The following is a 23,681-nucleotide window of genomic DNA, read 5'->3' on the forward strand; positions in this document are numbered from 1 at the left end:
ATTTATCAGTGTTTAAAAGACCTCAGTCACAGTGCCCATGTTCTTTTCCTTTTTTTATTACTAAGCACAGACTCTCAGCAAGTACAATTTCTTAGGCAACTCAAAGAAACTGCTCACTTCCCTTTTAAACTGTGCCATGTTTACTTGCCTCCTTTTTCGCTAGCCAATCTTTCCTAAGTAAGGACTACTATTGATGTTAATGTTCCAGTCCTGTGACTCCACCAAATTTCTATGACGTGAACTAATTCATAAACATGTTCACAATCATAATGTAAGACGTTTCTGTTTACATTTCTTGCACTAATAAATATTCATATAAAATGTTCATAAATTTAATTTCTGACTCACTTTCTTCTCCCTCATTATGAAGAGTAATCCTCTTGCCTTTGGTTCACAGGCCCTCTGCCAGATTGATTAAAAAGATAATAATAGAGCTGTGACCTAATTTAAAGTTCACAGTTAGCAAGTCAGTATGGAAAGGCCGCTTGTTTTTAATTCTTTTTCATGACGCCCTTGTCACTCAACAAGCTCATGGAACTTCATCCTGTGATTTAGGAAGCCTCTCTCCAGAAATACGACCAACACAGTTAGGCCTAGGAAAAGTGATATTAATGTTATCTATGCCTAGAGTTTCCAATTCTAGTGGTATCAGTGGTGCCTCTGTAAATGAGAAGAACACAGCAGTAGTCTGTATGAAAGATGAGCTATAGCATACTTTTAGTGACAACCCGAATTTGATCTCCCCATACCTGCTGTTCCTTACAAACTAGCAACTTGAGCAACTTTGCATCCCTGGAGTTCACTACCAGTCTGGGTATCCTGATGAGTCTGGCTGTGAGACAGAGACTTTATTTAGGTCTATACTGATTTGGGAAAGTCTGTTGTGGACTTACACAAAGGTATCTTGACAAAACAAACCACAATAGCAAGAAGTTCCTCTTGTGCTTTCAGTGATCAAAACCACACTCAGGGGACAAATATTGATTTTTTTTTTTATTAAATCTTTAACACTCTTAAGATGGTTCATAAAGAGAAAGGCAAGTCCAAGACCTAAATGATGCTAGTGTACTAACCCTCAAATAACCCAAACTTACACCAGAGGTGTAAAGCTTTTCCACAGTACTAATAGATAATTTTGTTTGCTTTGCAGGTAAGAAAGTTCACTTTCCTCTTGAAATTTATAGAGCATTTTGAACAAAACCTCAAGGGACCCATAAGGCTCGGTCCCCTCTATATTCCATTTACACATCTATCTTCTATTATATACAAAATATTCAGGTGTCTTCTTGACTGAAGTAACATATAAAAGGGAATGTCTATATCCATCTATATCCCTCATCTATATCCATATTCACTATATATTATACATCCATATTCACTTATATATTTTAATAATAGCAAGTGTAGAGTCCTGCACCTGGGAAGGAACAACCACATGTATCAGTACAAGCTGGGGGGCGACCTGCTGGAGAGGAGCTCTGAGGAGAAGGACCTGGGGGTCCTGGTGGATGACAGGTTGACCATGAGCCAGCAGTGTGCCCTGGTGGCCAAGAGGGCCAATGGGATCCTGGCGTGCATTAAAAGGAGCGTGGCCAGCAGGTCAAGGGAGGTGATCCTCCCCCTCTACTCTGCCCTGGTCAGGCCTCACCTGGAGTACTGTGTCCAGTTCTGGGCTCCCCGGTACAAAAAAACGACAGGGATCTCCTGGAAAGAGTCCAGCGGAGGGCTACAAAGATGATACGGGGCCTGGAGTGTCTTCCCTATGAGAAAAGGCTGAGAGGCCCGGGTCTGTTCAGCCTGGAGAAAAGAAGACTGAGAGGGGATCTTATCAATGTTTATAAATACCTGGTGTGGGAGACAGAGGGATTTGGCCAACCTCTTCTCAGTGGTTTGTAGGGACAGGACAAGGGGTAATGGCCACAAGATGGAGCACAGGAAGTTCCGTACCAACATGCAAAGGAATTTCTTCATGGTGAGGGTGACGGAGCACTGGAACAGGCTGCCCAGGGAGGTTGTGGAGTCTCCTTCTCTGGAGATATTCAAGCCCGTCTGGACGCCTACCTGGGCAACCTGGTCTAGGGAACCTGCTTTGGCAGGGGGGGTTGGACCCGATGATCTCTCGAGGTCCCTTCTAACCCCTACAATTCTGTGATTCTGTGATATGTAGTTATAATCCAAGTACCATATCAGATATGATGTGGAAATTAATTTTGTCTTGTAGAGAACATCCAGTATAGAGATTCATGTATTCCAACATGTGTCCTGGCTTCAGCTAGGACAGAGCTAATTTTCCTCCTAGTAGCTGGTAGGGTGCTATGTTTTGGATTTAGGATGAGAAGAATGATGATAACACACTGACGTTTTAATTGTTGCAGAGCAGTGCTTACACTAAGCCAAGGACTTTTCAGCTTCTCGTTCTGTCCTGCCAGCAGGCAGGCTAGGGGTGCAGCAGAAGCTGGGAGGGGACAGACTCAGGACAGCTGACCCAAAGTGGCCAAAGGAGTATTCCATACCATCTGATGTCATGCTAAACAATATATAAGGGTGGCTAGCCGGGGTGGGGGGGCCAGCTGCTTGAGGATAGGCTGGGCATCGGTCAGTGGGTGGTGAGCAATTGCATTGTGCATCACTTGTTTCATACACATTAATATTAGTAGTACTATTATCATTATTATTATTATTATTTTCTGTCCTAATAAACTGTCTCTATCTCAACCCACAGGCTTCATTTTCCTGATTCTCTCCCCCATCCCAGAGAGGGAAGGGGGAGGGTGAGTGAATGGCTGTGTGGTGCTTAGCTGCCGGCTCAGTTAAACCACAACAGCATGTTATCTCTCAAAAAAAAATACACTTTACCTTGTTATAATAATAATAATGGCCATTTGTGCTGTGGGTGAAGACAGTATTGTAATCAGTCAGTGGAAACCAAAATACAATGTGTTGTTCTTCATTCCCACATTCTTCCTAGGTAATTCCCAGGAACAACCTCCACATTGTGTCATACCTATAGGTTATATAAACACTTTTTTTTTTTTCCAGTAACATGGTTTTCTGAATATTAAAGGGTTGAAAATCTTTCACCTTTCAACAAACAACTTGTCAAACGTGTCATTTTTTTTTTAAAGTTATAACAAAATAATGAACTATTTGATCTAATTTCTAAGCAGGTTTTATATATAAATATACTCACACATATATATATAGGAGTAAAATAGTCTTTATTGAATCTAGCTTTTTTAGTTATGTAACCTTGGGAAGATTGGTCTCAACCCACTGCACAGAACAAGGAGACTATTATAGAGATAAATACTGCAGACCTATGCAAAGGAATGTGTTCCTAGCATTTTACTTCCCTTTTCTACTAAATATTCATTCATGCATCTCGTCCTGGTGAAAGAAAACAAGAGGGAAGCAATCTGAAATGTGCTCATCCATCTCCTATATAAACTTCCTTTCCTTGTTCTCTACGTGCAAACAGTATTAAATTCCACCTGAACAAGGATCCATGAAGAAACAACTTACAATATAGATATAACATTGTGCTCACCTGTATTTGTAAATGCTTCAGTCAAAAAGTGGCAGCATAGTTGTTTGCACATTTTGTGCTGATAGGTGATACATTATTGGCACCCTGAAGAACGGTATTGTGATAAGCATGCGCAGGCAGAACTAGACAGTTCTTTATGTAGGTAACCTTCTAAATGGGAAATAGTATGTCTAGTGGGAAATAGTATGTCTTCTCTTCCCATTTTCTTTACGATTGTCATCAACTCCTGACTATTCCAGTTTATCTTTTAGCATAAGATAAAAGTTATTTCTATTTCTATCTTTTCCAGGTGCTTTTTTTTTTCTTTTTTTTTTTTCCAAATCAGATGTTTTTCAGCACATTTATATAAAATTATATTCCAAAGCAATAAGACAGTAAGTGTGAAAGATGACCAAGTTCTAATGTTTCCACCCTCCCCACACACACCCTTTATTTTATTTTTTTTCTTTTAACTTGATAACATTAAATGTCAGCAGCAGGTGCTGTTTGAACCAGTGCTGGACAGTTTGTCTAATGTTCTGCAATTTAGGCATGTCTTTTTCATATATTGCTGAGCACTGTTTGCCTGTCTAAATTAATGAATGTTATGATTATTCACCATTGTTATCGATACATTTAATGTTGAGAATTAATGCTGACAATTGATAAGTTTCCAATTATCTTTCATCACTGGATCTCTTCTGAGGGAAAATTCCAGCCAAAATAGTGCTACAAACCCTGTGGAAAGCCTGCTACACAACACCTTTTACAGTATTGCCTTAACTATTGTAACTGACAACGTTTCTTCCTGAAGAATTCTTAATATACTCAAAAGCTTGTAGCTCTAACAGACTCTACTCTGGGTCCATACACATGCTGCTGTTAATAATTTTAACTTTGATTAGTTAGGCTTTCATTGTAGCACTTGACCAAAACCATCAAACTGAAATGTTGCAGGGCAACTTATCAATGTTGAAAAACGTTATTGGGGAAGTCTTTCAAATCCATTTATATCTATACATTTTGCTGTAAGATGAAACAGAGACAGACATGCCTATCGCTGTGTGCAGGGTATGCAGACAGGGCAGACTTGTTACACTTCCATTATTTCTTTTATTCAGAGAACGATTTTGAATAAAAGTATCAAATCTTTAAGGAAAGACGGAATCTTCCGGCTGATATCCCACAGTATCTCCTGATGAAGGTTTTATATTTTGGCTAAAACTGATTACACTGACGCATGCGATGGAGATACTCGAGAATGAATGCTACTGAGTAAATTACTTGCCAAGCTTTCAGAAACTTGAAATCAAACATAATGTATTTGTCTCCCACAGATAACATCAGTGCTTTAACATTTTCACTTACTATGTTGTTATTCTCTGGCTCATGCACTTTAAATTTAATTTTCATTCTGATCTATATTTTTCATTGTAAAACCTTGTAATTTTTTTTTTTTTAATTTGATGTTGTTATTACATCTCCCAGTAACCCTGGTTGCTAAGAAAGAAGCCTTCATCTCTTTGGAACAGACATTTTGTTTTGTCAAGCGCAATAGAATAATAAAATACAGTTGTAGTCATTTATTTAGATTAAATGGAGCTAAGGAATTCCAGAAAATTCTGTACAAACTTCAAGAAAATAAACATTTAAACTGATACACTGAATTCCTTATGACCAGAATGGTGAGGTACTTGTCTAAAAAAAAAAAAAAAAAAATCCAAGGAGCTATAAAAGCCATCTGACAGGCCACAAAACCCCTTAACGTAAGAAATAAGAAATTCCAGATAGTGGCATGAGCCCTTATTCTCAATGTAAAATGTTTGCTGGTGCATCTGGATATAGGTGCCTGTCTCTGGGTCTGGGTGGAGCCATAAACTATGTTCTGCAGAGAAGTGTTGAATCACTTCACTTTTGTGAAATGAGATGATGAGGAAGAAATAGACTCCTCCCTTTAACTCATTAGAAAGATTCAACCTATTTTTGTATTTTGAGGGCACAAGAAATCATATCTACTACCTCTGTCAGGGCTGCCTTAAACAATGTGGCAAAAACACACACTATGAAGCTCTCTCGCTGGCAAAGGTTGCTCTATTTTCGATTGAATATTTACCCCAGGAAGGACAAAGTCTTTCTTTCTCAGTTACTGGTGAATAGTCTGGGGAGGGAAGAGACCAGGCAAAAGTTCAATTCTAGTCTACCTTGTTCCAACTTTAATTACTACAGCTTTAATGGTCCTACTTCATGTTTGGCTGGCATTGTATTTATCTGGTAGGCAAGTCTTGAAATCTTCCAGCTCAGGCTCCACAAGGCAAGCAAATGCCTCCCAGGGGAATCCTGATGGGGCTTTGACATGAACGAGTTACTTTGTTGCTCCATTTCACAACATAGATTGTTGAGTGCATGTCTACTGGCAGAAATTGAGGCACTTGGGAAACATCCAGTAGGAAATATATGCACCCAGAGTATATAAGTATTCAGAAATTTAGGCAAAGACTGACTTGGGATTTCAAGATTTATTTTCTGAAGTTGGGTACCTGCAAACTGTGGTGAAATGAGCTCTGATGTCTTTTACATTCCTTCCTCTGTTTTCAAAAATATTCCCAAATTTTAATTGCACAAAATATGTGCTGCCCACACTGGAATAAACAAAGCAAAGTAAAGCAAATGTTTTTAGCTGAAAAAGAAAAGAAAAAAAAAATCCAGCTTGTAGCAATGTTGTGCCCAGATCAAAAATCAATACTGGAAAATGGACTCAGCAAAAACAAATTAACTATGCTAGCGACTTGGACTTTCTCTGTAAATTTGTCTTCTGCTGTTTTTAACCCTTTACAATATTAGATGGCTGCTAGATAATGGAAGAGGTCTAATTTTATTTATTTATTTTTTTAATGATTTAGCAAAATTTCAAGATCAAAGATTTCAAGATTTCAAGATAAATCTAAACATAAAGTCTTCAAGGTAGATTCAGATCACTCAAAGACAGACTAAAGAATGTATGGTACTTGTAGAATTTGTTTCAAATATCAACAAAGTAAAATCACATTTCAGGCATGACTATATTCCCTACTGGTATACAGAAATGGAATTTAAATTGTTGGTGGATTCTATGTACTTTTTTTTTTTTTTATGAAGTACTTCAGATGCTTTTGTTCTGCAGTTTCCTAAATGATGGCTGCATTCCAAACAGAATTAGGAAAGTGATCAAACTAATATATCATAATATAATTTTCTAAGACTGACTGATTCAAATAGGCTGCTGACTGAGACAGCCAGAAAACAATGAATGTTCAAGATTATTCAGAATGCTAATGTGAATTTTGCCTTCTGTCCCCTTAGTGTTAATTAAAATTAAAACAGATTCTTTCATCCTCTTTATCCTTACAGCTTAAACAGCTTCTGACTAACATCTCACTTGACTTATTTTCCTTCCTAACTTTTACACATATGCCAGCCTGGCCACAAATCTAGACAGTATTTTTTCTTCACATTATTTGCAAGTCTAAACAGTGCTAACGAACAGAAGGAACTGAGAACTTCTACTTCCAAGGGCAACCTTTTTCTTCCTTCATTCCTTTTGGATTGGAGAATTTACACTTTTGTGGAAAGCAAAGAATATATGTATATAACATAAATGATTATAGAAGTCATGGCAAGTGAGGATAAAAATAAAAATATTAGTTTTTAAGTTACAAACCTATGGTAAATTTACACTACCATTTGACTAGTTACCACTAAGTGCTCTCCATGACTTCAAGATACATTTAAAAGTATACAAAAAAATATATTGTATAATGCATTTCATTTCCAAAATCTGTTCCTCAGCAGGATCACATCATGTACCTATTATTGCTTCTATGATGAAATTCAGCCAAAAAGTAACATGCTAGGAGGATTTTATATACCATTTAAATCCCACATAGTGACTAGAGATACAGCTGAGAGGGAGATTACCCATCAGACATTTGCCTTTGATTCTGAGGACTGTTGTAGATCAGTCCCAGAGCAGGCTGCAGTTTCCAGGACTTTTAAAATAAATGCTACTGAACTAGAGCCTCTGCAGTAACTCCTGGCATGAACTTTCATAGTGTGTTGCACTATGAAAGCACGTCATCTAATTCAAAATTTTAATTGTGCTGGTGTCTTCTTTTTCTTTAAGAACAAGCTAAGTGTTATAAGAATATGTTTTTACTTCTTACGCTCTCTCTTTCTTTTCTGTCTGTTCTCTCATACCACCAGAACTAAAGTGAAACCGGTAAATGTCTCATATTTGTCTGTACTTTCATACAGCTTTATAAAAAAGACCTAAATCCTTAAAGCCTTAATACTTTTGGAAACATCATAAAAGCTGGGCTTAGGACAAGCCATTCATTCATATTTTGTTGGTCACTGGAAAATAAAAAGTCGTATTTAATATTAGATGACGTAAAAACAAAGCAGTAGTCACAATGTGGATTTTAAAATGCTTAGTCATTCTGAGGCCAGAAAAGCTCATTTATATTACTATATATTACTGTGTGTGTATATATATACATATATAATTAAGTAAAGAATAACACAGAAAGATCTTCATAGATCTTCCCGTCTCTCTTTTGTTCTGTGGAAATTAATGGAGTATGTGTGTCTGTGTGTTCATACTCTTCCACATCTGGGATTTACATCATAGACAAACACCTCCTTGATTCAGGATCACCACGTGTGGTGGAGTAGCTCTTTCCTCAGCTCAACTATGACTCAAGATTAAATAATGTTACATCATCTTCTTGTTAGCAACAGGCATAACAGGCATAACAAGAGAGTATCGACAGGCACTCCCTGATGGTGTCTTGGACCCTGCAGCCTGGATCACAGCCCAGCCTGGGAAGTACCAGAACTGTACATTCTGGAAGGTACCAGAATGGCATGGTTGGTGGAAAATACCAGAATTGCCTTATCTGAACAGGATATCTGTCAGAATGGAAAAGTACTGACAGTCATGGTACTATCCTTAGTGGTCCTAAGCAAAGCATCCTTTCAGCTCTCCAGGGACCACAGCGGGCTGTGACTGAGGATCTCCCCCTGAGGTGGGACGCGTCTCGGGGCAGACTCCTCGAGGTTCAAAGATTGTCTGCTGTACACACTGATGAAGGAGAAGGGTAGTGCTTGAAAAAGAGGGAAGGTTTGTGAGCACGCATCCGAGTTTAGAAATCCTCCAATAGCCTGCAGTAAGTCTTGTGTGAACCTTGCCATTCTCACATCTTTAACTAAGTCATGGTTTTGATCGTAGTAAATTCTGTTGAATTCCATGGTGTGACACCATGGCATTTAATCATTCTCTAAATATAGCAAGAAAAAAAAAGTGGAAATGAAAAAATATTTTTTAATCTAAGTTCTTCATCCTTTTGTAAGGATATTTCTCATTTTTCATATTCTCTCATAAACCAAAAGTTCTTTCTTTAAAAGAAAGGAAAACAAACAAACAAGATTGTTTCAGGTTTTCATTAGAGACATGTTTTCATCTGTTGTTTCTGTGCTTCCAATGCCTTGGTGCAAGTGACTGCAGTTAAGTGAAATATTCAGCCCCTAAATAACAGCTTGAGAAAAACAGCAAAACTGGCATCCACAGAAGTTATGCACATATTCCTTCAATTAGTGCTGAGATACTTATCCTTATTAGGGACATTGTCATTTATAGAGCTTCCCTGCCTCCTCATCTGTTTTCACAGCTACACTGAATGCATGTGAAACTGAAGAATGATCAAAATTCAAAAAGCTGTCAGTTTGCAGAGTCTCCAGCCTCTACATATGGGCTGCCACTCTGCCAAGGCCATTCCTAAATGCCAGTTAAAACAAGGAAGACATGAATATTGTGCTATATTAGTTGCTACTATTTTCCCAGTTATTTTGGCTAGCACTATTGATTCTTCCATCGAAATGAACAAATTGGACTGGACAAAGCAGTGGAAAAATCTCTAATTATAAACACCCTCTAAACAACACCTCTCTTGGAATAATCACGCCCTCGTCATTATTGCTACATATTCAAAATTGCAGCTGAAGAAAAAGCTTCCTAGCTGTACCTTACAGTTCATGTCTTCTCTACTTGCTCACACAAATTTTAAGCCCTACAAAGTCTGAGGTGTTTATTCTCTCAGTGTTCAGAACATGAGTTACAAGTTGGCAGGTCTCCATGCCTTATATGTACAAATCCTTCCCAGAAATTGTCAAGACTAAAAATAGCAAGGGCGCAAAATCACAGAAACAATACAGAAAACACACATTCATGTTATCCATATATAGTACTCAGTATACCTAAGAGTTCTCAACAGTTTTTTTTTTTCAGTAATGTACCACTCATTGACTGTAAGGTACTTCTGCAACATACCACTCCTCTTTGTACCTCTCTCCAGCATTGCAGCTCACAGTTCAGTCATGGTAGTTGCATCTACTGTTTCCCATTTCTCTTCCTTGACCATATATGCCTTTTTTTCCCCTAGTTTTTTCTACATATTTTTGTCGTCTGACAGTGTTTACCAAACTGATAGCTTTTTAATAATACCAATAGAAGTGAGAGTTGTACAGCCAAAAGAAAGGAACAAGAAAACCAGAGAGAAAGCAATTATGGTAGCATTGATTGTATCAAAGTGAAAAGAAAAACAAACAAACAAAACAAAACAAAACAAACAAAAAAAAACACTGAGGATAAGAAAACAGTGAAAAAATCAGTTCAAAACCAAGCAGTCCTCAGGCCTCTCTGCCTCTCTTACAGGTCCTCAGGTCCTCAGGCCTTTCTCACAATGTCTCCTGTTTTTTTTTTTGTTTGCTTGTTTGTTTATTTTTTTGTTTGTTTGTTTTTCCTGATTTATTTATTTATTTATTTATTGAGAATCTGCAGTAATGATAAGAATTAAAATACTGACTATATAAATACATAGCAGAGGAACACTGGGCCCATAGAGTGACTAGGACAATTGCAGGGATATAATTTGTTGGTTTGTATGTATATCACTATGCAAGGAAAAGATTAAATTAATGACAATTCTTAATACTTAAAGAGGCAAGGATGAACATAGACACTTCATTTCAAGTATTTCATGGCACATATAAATCTATTTTACCAGTAGTTTTAATTTAATGTAATCCCTCTCTCAGTATACACCACTTTCAGGACTCAGGCTAAGGATATAATTCCTGGCACTTTTAAATAAAATATAATTTATTTCCTGAAACAAATAAACAAAATGGTCTGTTTATTTACTTTCTGCCTAAATCTTCCAAAAGATTTTCAAGTTCTCAACACTATAAGGTTGCTACTGCTATTTGTCCATACCGGTCTTTATATGTGGACTACAGGATTTTAACCTACTAACCTACTTTTTGGTAGGAGACTGTTGTCAATTTACATCTATGAAAATTACTGCCTGGAGAACCACAGAAGTCTGACTAGCCAGGATTTTAATCCATACTTTTCTCGTTTTACAAATTTTTGTCAGAAAACAGATCTTCAAACACTTTAGCCAGCAAGGGTAAAACAGCTTGCTACATAAGCTAAAACTAGGCAAGTAAGTAGAATTCCACCCTTTTTATAATATAATTTTGTAAGTGTTGTGCAGGATGCTATAAACCAAAACCAGGAGCATTAGAAATACTTGGATGGATACTGCAATATTTAGATGGATACTATATAAGTGAACAGATGCTACATTTCAGAAGTGAATTAAGTTACCTCTGGGTACTTTTCATACCAGTATGCTGAATTTTGAAGGACATTTATGACCCTTCATCATTAAATGCCCTATATAAATGCAAATTTTTACTAATATCTATACAGTATCAAAATTATTCTACAAACTGTGAAGTGATATGTGAAGTACAATAAGAAATTAATCACTGTATCACAGAAAACTACTTGTACACTGGTAATTTATGACAAATACTTTATATTATATTCTTCATACAAGAAAGAAAAATCAATTTGTATACATAAAGACAGACACATATTTATACATACTGCAAACAGTGACACTGAAACACAGGCACACAGGGGGGAAAAAAAAGACTGAAGAAGTAAACAATCTACTGCCCCATATTATTCTTGGAGGAAAATCTTATCAGCTGAATTTGAGGTAAGGATACAATATAATACTAAGTATTAAACCAGCCTTGTTTTTAAGTCTTGTTATAGTTTTGGCTGGGATAGAGTTAATTTTCTTTGTAGAAGCTTGTATGATGCTATTTTGAATTTTTAATGAAAACAGTGGTGATAACACACCAATGTTTTAGTTGTTGCAGAGCAGTGCTCACAGAGAGCCAAGGACTGTTCAGCTCCTTGTGCTGCCCTGCCAAAGAGGTACCTGGGGTTGCCCAGGGAGCTGGGAGGGGACACAGCCAGGAGCTGGCCCAGACTGGCCAAAGGGATGCACCACGCTGCATGGTGTCATGCTCAGCAATAACAGCTGAGGTAAAGATGGAGGAAGGGGGTGTGAGGGATGTTCAGAGTAACAGCATTTGTCTTCCCAAGAAACAGTTATGCTTGATGAGCCCTGCTTTCCTGGGAGAGGATGAACACCCACCTGCCACCAGGTGTGGTTGAGTAGCAAATGAATTCCCTGTTTAGCTTTGCTTGCACGCATGGCTTTTGTTTTACTTAGTAAACTGTCTTTATCTTGACTCATGACTTGTCACACTTTTAGCTTTCTGGTTCTCTCCCTCACCCCACCTGGGGAAAGCAAGCAAGCAGCTGTGTGGTACTGAGCTGCCCACGAAGGCTAAACCACAGAAGACTTCAGCTGATTTTCAAGCAGTTAGTTTGGGGGGCAGTAAAGTGAAGCAAAACCAACAGAAATACAATTTTTTTTTATTATTATTATTTCCACATCTGGAGATATGTAGATGATAATTTTGCAAGTGAAGCTTCTGGAAACAATCTTGCTTTGCTCGCAAAGTCTGATCCCAGCATCCAGGTTCAATACACATGACTTTATCCACTTGATACATTTGCTTCAGCAAAGTAGTAACTACAGTTTCTCTTTCAAGACAGGGGCAAGAAAAAAACAGTCTAGAGGGCAGAATTACTAATCCAAGGCAACCAAACCTGATTCTTTATACCAAAACCTTCATATGGCCAAGACTCACAGAATTTACACTACATTTTTGAGGGGGAGGAAGGAAAGGGAAGTTTTGAAAGTGATGCTCAGTTGTATAACTGCAGTGACAACTCACCACTCCTTTCAGAAAGGAACCATGGGCATGTCAAAGACAATGTGAAGGTGAAGAGCTTTCCCAGCTGGTTTCCTCCCAGATCTGTACATTTAGCCTAGACAGAAGTCCTTCTCATCTTGTGGTACAAGCCCCGTTTGGGTGACCAGGTAGAGGCCATAAATTTGTACTTAATAATTAGCCAGGTGCACTCCAACAGACAGTTTTGTCCTGCAGTAACCTAGGCTTCACAGAGACATAAGCCTTTTTAAATGCCAGGAAAAAATAAAATAAAATAAAAAACTAACAAATAATAGTAGTTCAACTCACCTCATCTTTTATCTATAGTCTTCTGAAAAAGTCAACTGCAGTATTAAAATGTCAAGATGTTTGTTGTTATTAACAAGTCCAAAAATAAATCTTTTAAGAATATGAAAATGAAGGCAGCAGAATTTAATAGGATCTCTGATGACCTGAAAAAGCCTATTTACAATTCTTTTGCTGTGTACAAATCAAAATAAAGGTAATTTATCTCCAAAACAGCAAATTGCTTTTAGTAAATGGCCCACGAGGGGGCAATAAAAACATTAGAGAATCTTTGACATGGTAAATAATTAAGAGACTGGTCAAAAGCTTGATAGAAAGTCCCTATTGTCTGCAAATTGCAAGACCTCAGGGGTACTTCTGTAGATAAGGAAATGTACAGTAACACAGGAAATGACTCAAGTGCCAAATCCAACACAATAACATTGAACACTAAATATTAAGCAAGCCCCAGAGGAAGGGAATTTTATATCATGATCTAATTTATCATGACCTTTATCATGGGGACTTACACAGGTTAACGGTTCAAGTGATAAATTCAAATAAAGAAAAAATAAAAAAGTGTAATAATCTATAAAAGGAAGTACATTAATAGGACATGTATATAGTAATAACTTCTTAAATTTTCCAATTAAATGATAAAACACAATATTAGGCACCACAATTAAGTATTCTGTAAGCCACTGCTCAACAGATACTTGATTTATTTTCTTCATTTGTTGAAATTTTAAATACAGTAGACCCATACTAAAATATTTTGATTTCACTAAGCTACAGTATCCTCATGAACAAGAATGATTTAGGTTCTCAAATAATGATTTTTCAGTATGAAGATTTTCACCAAAATACCTTTTTTTTTAACAATATAAGACATGTGCTTCTGTTTAAATTAGTCAAATAGTAGCACCTTCCCAACAACTGCAACAGAAAAGTCAAGTGCACTGTCCTCCATGAAAATGTCAACAGCGCTCCCCCGAGCTCATCTTACTTCTGTTGTTGTTACTTCGGTCCCCAGTACAGACAGTGGCTACAAAATCAGTATGAAGCAGGGCTGGCAGATCGATTACATCATAGTGCCACAAACCAGACAAGTCAAGAGTCATGTGTTTACCTTGGTAGAATTAACAATGGGATAGCTGGAAACACACCCTGTATACACCAACACGCAAAACACCACCCTAGGCCTTGAAAAGGAAGTTCTGGGGTGAAAGAGCACCCCAGAAAGAACCAAGTCAGTCAATGGGACTCATTTCCAAAACATCCACATAAGCATCTGGCCAAGAAACCTGGCATTAATCGGGTGTACGATATTGCCTATCCTGCACCAGCCTCCCGAAAGTTTGAATGATACCATGGACTGTTGAAGGCTATACTGAATGCAATGGGCACAGGGACGTGCAAGCACTGGGATACAAATTTAGCAGAAGTCACTTGGCTGGGCAATACTAGAGGATCAGATCACAGAATTACAGAGTTACAGTATGCATGAGGTTTGAAGGGATCTCTGGAGGTCACCTTGTCGAACTCCTTGCTCATAGTAGGGTCACCTACAGCCTTTGAATATCTCAAAGGAAGGAGACTCCACAGCATCTCTGGGCAACCTGTTCTCAACTCAGTAATCCTCATGGGAATAACTTCCATCTCAAGCACAAAAAGACAAACCCACTCAAAAAGGGTGGTGTAAAATATTTTATAATGAAGTATTAATGCTTGTGTAAAAACATAAAAGCTAAAACTGAAGTATCATGTTGGTAGTCAAGTAAATCATCACAATAATACAATGATCATTCTATTTCATATCTACTCATACTCATATTTACTAATAGAGATACTATTCTCAACAAAAGAGTTTCAATCCTTCTTTTTTCTCTGTAAAATGAATATAAAGATAATTCTACATATTTTTACCATGATAAACCTTGATAAAATTATAATCAGCAGAAAAGAGAGAACAGCAAAATCACCAAGATCTCACTACTGACTTTAATGATTTTGGATGTGAACATTAACAACTTTGAACTAAGACTCTTGATGCCTGTTCAATGTACATCTCCTTCATGGTTCCAGAAAAGAAAGACATCAGTTTAATCCGATCACTGAACTTGTATGGTGATAAAGCATAACAGCTATAGTACATATATTTTCTCTAGATGTGCCAGAAAATACAGCTAAAAGTTATGATACCTATACTTTCCATGGAGAGTAAGAATACAAAAGACTTATACAGTATCTAATTTGGTCTTGCCCAAACAAAACCCCTGTGTACTGTAGAAGAACATAAGGTTGCACTGTAGCCCATGTAGGGAACTGGCTGGGAAAGACATCATGAGTTGTTCCTCCCTCAGGAAAAGTCAAATCTGTTGGTGGGATTGCTTTCACTCAAGGACCCAGGCAATGGGTAATGAAGGAGGATGGGGATATCCAATGTGTCACCTAAATCATGATGAATCAAGATAAATCACCTAAATAAATGGAGAAGCCAGGCAAGAGCAGCAGTGTCCCAACCTGAACTGGCTTTGGCATCTACTAACTCAACACGTCTCCTGTCCAGAGCAACCACCATAACAAATAGAACCCAAGTCCTGAACTTTTTATGGATATTTTATGGACATCTGACAGAAAAGACCTATAGACGAAGGGAGTTATATCTGTGTATATATCAAAGGACAGCAAATGAGGTGGCTGTTAATGAAGATATATTAGATAGCATAGGTAGTGAGGACACGCCACTGAGCATGACGTAAATGGTATGGAGTGAGGGGTAGATATTACGTTGGGTATGGCTGGAATGGAGTTAATTTTCTTCATAGCAGCTCGTATGGTACTGGTCTTTGGATTTGCTTGTGATGGTATCACATTAGTGATAACGCTCTAACGTTTCAGCTATTGTTGAACAGTGTTTGCACAGTGTCAAGGCCATGTCTGCTTCTCACTCTGCTCTCACATGCTGAATAGATTGAGGGGTATGCAAGAGGTTGGTAGGGGACACAACCAAGCAGATGACCCAAACTAAACAAAGAAATATTCCATGCTATATAGCGTCATGCTCAGCAATAAAAATGGAGAGAGGTCAGACATTTTTTGCTTGGAACTGACTGGATATTGGTCTACCTGTGGGAGGTAGAGTGTGATTGCATTACTTATTCTGTTTTGCTTTTTTTCACACTTCTTCCAGTTCTCCTTCATTTATTAAACTTTTTTTCTTTTTATCTCAATCCACAAGTTTCCTTGGTTTTACTCTTCCTTTCCCCTTCCCCCATCCCTCTGTGGCTGGGAAGGGGAAATGGGTGAATGACTGTGTGGTGCTCAGCTGTCTACTGGGGTTAACCCACAACAGGGATTAACTAGATTTGAAAGGAATCATAAACACAAAATCAATAAAAATCATGCCAGAAAAAAAAATGAGTTAACATATTAGGCAAAAACAGAAACAGATTTTCAGTATGCCAGTAGCCCTACACCGCAAATGAAAAATTATATTTAGGGTTATTCCAAAATACAAGTAAATATAACTCTATAATAAGTTCTATCAGGTTAGCTTATATCAAAATGGAACCTTGAAATAATCTTGTTACTGTATACTTTCCAGGCAATGATCCTTTCATTTTTTCTTTTTCCTTAACCATTGCACTTATGATAGAGTTCTCTGCATCTAAAACCAGCTTAATATATAGTCATTCATCAACGGACATTACACAAACCTTATACCTTGAGACAGCACATATTTACACCCACACAGGGTAGAATAGGGTTGAAAAGTGTTCATACGTGTATGTCAGCTAGTATAGCAGCACTGGTAATATTTTAGGTCTGAGCAGCTGCCAAAGGTCCACTTTATAACAAAGTGTATGGGAAACTTATTCTCTGAACAAGTACTTTCTTTTGACTAATTTAAAGCTAGAGACTTCTTGATCACTTTGAAATAAGACATGTATGAGTATTGGTCACAAATTGTGAAAGACTATTATTTTCAATAGGCCTTGATTTATCAAGGAGGTAGAGATAAGCATATGTGTGAGCTATTGCAATTCTTTTCAGATGGTGATGTTATGTGGGGCACTATAAAAAACTTAGAGCTGAAAGTATCCCTATTAAGAAGCATATAAAATCAAAATATAGAGGGACACCTCTTACATGTGCTGGCTAATCTTGTCACAAATTCAGTGTGAACTCTGATGAACAAACATTATTATTTTAAGGGCACATCAAAGGTGTTACATTAGATAAATCAAAAATATAACAATGCCCCTTTGGCAAATTTGAATTGATGGACTTGGCAGAAACACTTAATGGCAGCATTTTGAAATAGGAAACAAAACATCAGAACAGGAAAATAGTTTGAAACACAGGAAAAAAGAAATGACGACTGGTATAAAAATAGATTGAGGACAAAGTAATAATATGGTCTAATATGCACACCACTTGAAGAAAGTAAACCAGGAGACTCATTTTTCTAACATAGGTCCAAAAACGTCAAAATGACCTGAAAAACTAAATCTCATTTTCAAAGTTATTTAGGACAATAATCTCATATGACTTTCAGAGGGAAAAAAAAAAAAAAAGACTTAAAAGCAACTACAAGAATATTTCTGTCTTTCTGACCCTCTAAATCTCTCCTCTCATTGCAAGACAACCTAATTGAAACATTATATAGTGCTAACAAAGCAACACCATTTACAGACTGCAAGTGAAATTTAATTGTGCAAGGAAGATCTATCTGTGTTTGCACATCCATATGTGGCACACAGAGACTTCTAAATTTCTTATGTCATATAGTCTTCTATCTGGCATGAAATAACCACAGACACCTGGACAGTTTGGGGCCAACCAGCTGGACAGCAACTTTGCTAAGAAATACAGGGAATTTCCTTTGCAGGGAATTCTGGTGGATGACCAGGTCAACCAGTAATATGCCCTTGAGGCAAAGAAGACCAGCAGCCTTCTGGGTTCATCACTCAGGGCACTGTCAGCGGGTTGAGGGAGGTGATTCTTCCCTTCATGTTCAGCCCTGGTGAGACACACCTGGAGTGCTGTATCCAGTTCTGGGCTCCCCAGGGCGAGAGAGACATGGACATACTGGAGCAAGTCCAGCAAAGTGCCACAAAGATGATTAAGGACTTGGTGCATCGCTCTGATGAGGAGTCTCCAGCTGAAGGAGCCTGGAGAAGAGAAACTGAAAATAAAACATTATTGCTATCCACAATTACCTGATGAAAGAAAATGAAGCCAGACTATTATTAGGTGTACAGTGATAGAAGAAGAGCCAACAGACATGAGTTGAAACATGACAAATTTGTATTAGAAAGACAAAAAATACTGTTTCCCAGGGAGGCTGTGGGACCTCTATTTTTGGAATTATTTGAGGCTAGAATGGACATGTCCTTGACTGAGCAACTCCGTCTAATTATCCTTGCTTTGAGCAGGAGGGTGGGTGATACTTCCAGAGGTCCCTTCCAATCTAAAATTTTCTATAATTCTTCTGTTTTTGTATCTCTACATTTTCACTGGCAAGCCTTTTTAAAAAATTTAAAAGATACCAATCAACCAGAAAACAGCACAGGCTGTAGTATTAAAAAATTCTTTATGGCAAAATAACTATAAATCTTAAGAATATTTAGTTTCATTACCTGGGATAACAGTGTCTGTTATTCAAATAACAAAATCATAGAAATAATGTATAATGCACAGTGGCCATAGGAAAAAAAAAAAAGTCCTTCTTTGTGCTTGCAGTTTTCCCGGTGCACACACATGTATACAGTCATGTGTGTTAACCATTGCAATCACCTAATGAGAGCAACGTGTTTCTGCAAAACTGCATTTTGAAGATGATGAAAAAATAGAAGAGGAAACCTGTTTAGAAGAGGCCTGAATTTCGACTTACCGGCCCTCTGCATTTTTCTAAGAAATTGTGCAACATGAAGGAGCTGACAAAGACTTTTTTCATTTGTTGTCAGTAACAATTGGCCACCATTTAGTAACACAAGCTTCTGTGTGCCCTGTGATTGTGTCAAGTGGGTCTATATTAAGACTTAAACAGATATGTCTTCTTATCCTGTGGAAAGTCTTTTGGCAATAAACCTGGAAAATGCCCGTAAGATGAAATTTCACACTGTCTTCTGCTATTCCATTAAAATATAAAGATCTTTTGAATATTTGCTATGAATCACTACAGCACTGATATAATAGCTATAATAGTGCTTTATGTAGTTTTTAGTTTACTCTGAGCAAAAAAAAAAAATATATATAGCCGAAATAGAACTCAAATCAAACTTATTATTTATTAATCTAGGTTCGGGGGCGGGGGGGGGGGGGGGACAAGAGATTTGCACTATCATCATATTCATTTGTATTCATTTTAGCAGAACTTTTATTGTCTGCTGAGGATTTTATAGTCCATCATCTAATTATAGTCTAGAATATATGCTTCTCTTTGTATAAGCATGGTCAGAGAAAGCTTTTAAATGTATATATATTTTTAAGGACAATCAGTAAATACCAAGTAGAGAGTGGATGAATTCAAAATCCAGAATGTTCTTATGACTTGGAATAATGTATTACTTAAAAGCCAAACCATTTGTATGTCTTCTGCACCAAGAGATTATTATGTCAATGTATTACGACACAGTATAACATCAAAATTTTGATATGTCCATCTCTTTTTGATGTGTGATACTGTCATTACAAAGGATGTGAAACTACATCAACAGCTTAGATCAGCTAAGTAAATCTATATAACTCATGAGAATTTTGTGACACCATTTATTCTGTGAAAACTGTCTTGCTGAAGCTACAACATGTCCATTAAATTTCTAAATTCTTACATTCATGTGTTTACTCTGTGGTTTAATCACAAGGGGACATGACTTTGGCTGTGTCCCCTCCCAGCTCCTTGTGTACCCCCAGGTACCTTGCTGGCATAGCATCATGAAGAGCATTCAGCTCCTTGGCTCCTTTCAGTCCTTGGCTCAGTGTAAGCACTGCTCAGCAACAACTAAATCATAACTGTGTTATCAGTATCTCATTCTAAATCCAAAACACAGCACCAAGTACTCTGAAGAAAATTAATTCTATCACAAATGAAACTAGGACAATTTGAAATATTTCTATCATGTGAACCTTAGAGAAATTAGAAAACGCACAAAATATCCCACAAAAACAGACTAAATCATATGCACACAAATGTACACACACATAAATATCTAAAATGACTGATTAAAAAGATAGAGGAAATGAAAACTCACATTTTTTATCTTATAAAACAGGATGCAGAAAAAAAAAGATAAAATATAAACATTTGTATTCAGTGTTTAATGTTGTTTTCCTATAGACATAGAACTTATTTCCCTTCCTGTTCCCCTTGCTAAAAAAGGCCTAAAGCATCAATATGCATTTTTAGCATCTCTTCAGAAATGTCTATGAACAATGTAAATACCTGTATAAACTGAATTTTTGTCCTTGTTTATAAACACTGCTGAGCAAGTAGAAAATACATGTAATTGAGGAAGGAAAGCAGCCAGGGTTCCTCTGTGTTCCACTGGGAATGTAAGAAACATGCTGCTGGTGATATTTCTGCTGTTGTATTTAGTGGCAACAAATCTCTAAAGAATTTTTGTTTCACAACAGCAAACTGTTGCAAACTTCAGTTAATGTACTTCTCACAATAGTAACTCTAAATGCATACAAGGTTCTTTTCTACTTTCTCAAGCTAAGCAACTAGAGGCCCCAAATCAAGACAGGGAATACGCTGCATATAAATCCATCACTACAAAGTTATAGTCTATGGAATTACTAAGCTTTTTAGTATTCTAATTTACTGTCAGGACAAGGCATTTTACAAGTATCAAAGTCAACAAGTCAAATGGGTAGACTAAATGTAATGGCTAATACAGTACTATTAGGAAGCTTGGAAGCTTGTTGTGGCTAATAATGAGATGGTAAGTAAAAGCATGGAAAAATTTAAAAAAAAAAAAAGAAGAAGATGGAAGAGAGGGAGTGAGAAAGAAAAGGAAATGGTAAAAAACCATTACACTTAATCAATCACATACATAAAGGTAAGCAAAATAAAAGAAAAAGGGTTTTCTCACTTTACCTGACAGAAGTAATGCTTCTCATTAAACTTAATGTCCAATTCTCATTAAACATAATGTCCAACAGCTGCTGGCTTCTCTGAGACCAGAGAAAGGCCCAGAGAAAGAATTAAGTATCCACAGAAGAAGACATGAACCATAAGGAGGATTAAACCACAAGAAAACATCTCTCTTGCATGCATCCTTCTTTAATGGAAAACAACTTTTCCATATGATTCCTGCTTCTTGGTAAACCCACTGGTACCTAAACTGATTTTTCTGAAGACTTAACATGCTCCAATATTGATTAACTAATTCATAGAATGACCAAGGTTGGAAGAGAACTCTTGAAATCATCTTTTCAAAATGTCCTGCTCAAGCAGATCACCCAGGACCATGTCCAGATGAATTCTGAAGCTCTTCAAGGAGAGAGACTCCACAATTCCTCTGTGCAACCTGTTCCAGTGCTCAGTCACCCACGCAATGAAGTGTTTCCTGATGCTCTGATGGAACCTCCTGGAATAATCCCGCCCCACTTTATTTTTCTAATTTACCCTTCTTATATACGTTTTTAAAGACTATGTGCACCCTTGACAGTGAGCAAAGAGAGACAGACCCTCACAGGACAATTTTGTTTCTCTTTTGATAATATAGCGTGTCAAGGAAGACAATGCTTCTGATTTTAAGCTCTTCAGTTAATGTTTACAATCTGGTTGAAGGACTCAACTCTTATAAATATATAAAATTAAACAGATTTCTGCTTAGACTGGTACACAATTATTTTGCTCACTTTGAGTGTTCACACATACAGCGATGTTGTGAAACGGAATGAAAAAATTAAATGAATGACAAAAGTTAAACAAGGGAAACAGCAGCTCCAAACTAAAGCTCCATACTTTAACTTTCCCTAATTATTCTCAGTAACTGTGAAGTAACAGAAGATCAGCAGTGTAAGATATAATACACTGGTATATGAATTTATTTGCTGAAGTATCAAAGAATACTGAGTTGCATGTTTGATGCACCAAAACAGTTCCGTGAAACTTTGGTATGCAAAAATCTATGATGCCTTATCTCTTGAAAAGCTCTTAATGTTGTCACTTTTGTTGAATAAAGCAAGGTGGTTACAATACCTGAAAAACAAGCAAGCAAGCAAGCAAGCAAAAAAAACAATACCAGGAGGAGAAAAGGGGGAATATACTTTAGCTTGTGTCTATCCCACTTTTTAATACTGATTATACTTTTTTTAAACATTATTTAAATTCTATCAGAGAAATGCTGAATTAATTCTATTCTGATTTTTTTTTTTTCTTCAAATGAAACAAATCAAGCACTCCCATTGTTTAGACTGGAAAATGAATGACAGCTGAGTAAAATAATATTTATCTAAGCCTTGATAATGAAATATAGTAAAAGTACAAAGGCACTAAATATGGACTGCTAGGCACTTGTCGGTAGAAAAAGTCACGGTAATGTAAGTAGTAAAAATTCTTATTGTAATAGATGGGAAAACCTAGAAAAATGCTCTTAGGTTTCTAGCACTTCCAAGACATAAGGAAGTTCACATTTCATAACTAAGAATTGTCTGATTTTTATTAGCTGTTTCTGGATGTGTCATTTTATGTAGAATGAGACTGAGAGCGAGCTATGAAAAATGGACCTATATGAAAAAATAGACATTGTTTTGGACTGCACTGTAAGAACGCTACTGAGAAAGATCAATAAAGTTTTTGAGCAAGTAGACACACAATTGTGGATACACTAAATGAAATTGCACAACAAATATTTTAGCACATCTACATCTTTTTTAACATAAAATATTACTTTTAAAACTTAAATCACAGACACACAGACAAATTGCTCTTCAGTTTAAAAAGCAAATAAAAATAAATTCTGTAGAACTCAGGATCATTTCCAAATAGGTCTTTTTGGAAGATAGATTGATTTTGTCTGGTATTCTACAATTTTTATTTACATATGTACAGTTTTACTAAGTACCTGCAAAATATCTTTCAGAAAAGATATCTCTGCATCTCCATGGATGAGATAATTAGAATTTTGTAGTTGAATGATTAAGTGAGGATATGGTATTCAAAAACTTACCCTAGCGTTTTGAAAAATCAACATATCCACATGATCTGTTTGGATTTTTACACTTGAATCTATTATGAATTCAAGAAAGTATCAAAGAACTTTTACTCTCAAGTAATTTTGTATGGTTTTAATTTCATTAAAGTGAATTCATTTCAAGCCAGTTTACAGTTAAGACAACATGGTGTTGTAAATTTTATTTTAACTCTTTGGAATGCATGATCTAACAATATTAATAGAGAAAACCCCCCTTGCTGTTGTGAATGTACTGATATTAGGTTTACTTGCTGGATCTCACTTGCCATGGGGGGGTGGGAGGGAGGTGGGGGGGGAGGAGGGGGCAGACAAGGAAAGTAAATTACTCACAATTTTTAAAGGCTCAGGAAAAGGCAACAGAAATTAGATTTGAGTACTGATTGGGTACGTATCTATTAGAAGGTTGAATGATCTTACAGAAATCTGCACTAATGCATTTGTATAAGACAGAAAAGAAAAGA

General features: G+C 36.9%; 1 protein-coding gene and 1 long non-coding RNA gene across 5 annotated transcripts in view; both read right to left on the minus strand.

Moving 5' to 3' along the window:
* CNTN5 (contactin 5) overlaps window positions 1-23,681 on the minus strand; it is a 695,706-nt gene that overhangs the window by 358,414 nt on the left and 313,611 nt on the right. The gene's annotated exons all lie outside the window — the stretch shown is intronic.
* Window positions 11,537-23,681, minus strand: part of LOC308195747 — a 30,497-nt gene continuing 18,352 nt past the window's right edge. The window contains exon 3 of the long non-coding RNA XR_013951828.1: window positions 11,537-18,200. This is a non-coding gene — a long non-coding RNA (uncharacterized lncRNA). The remainder of the gene's footprint in view (window positions 18,201-23,681) is intronic.

This window comes from Anser brachyrhynchus (assembly GCF_964034855.1).
Source record: "Anser brachyrhynchus genome assembly, chromosome: 1".
NCBI classification, from domain to species: Eukaryota; Metazoa; Chordata; class Aves; order Anseriformes; family Anatidae; genus Anser; species Anser brachyrhynchus.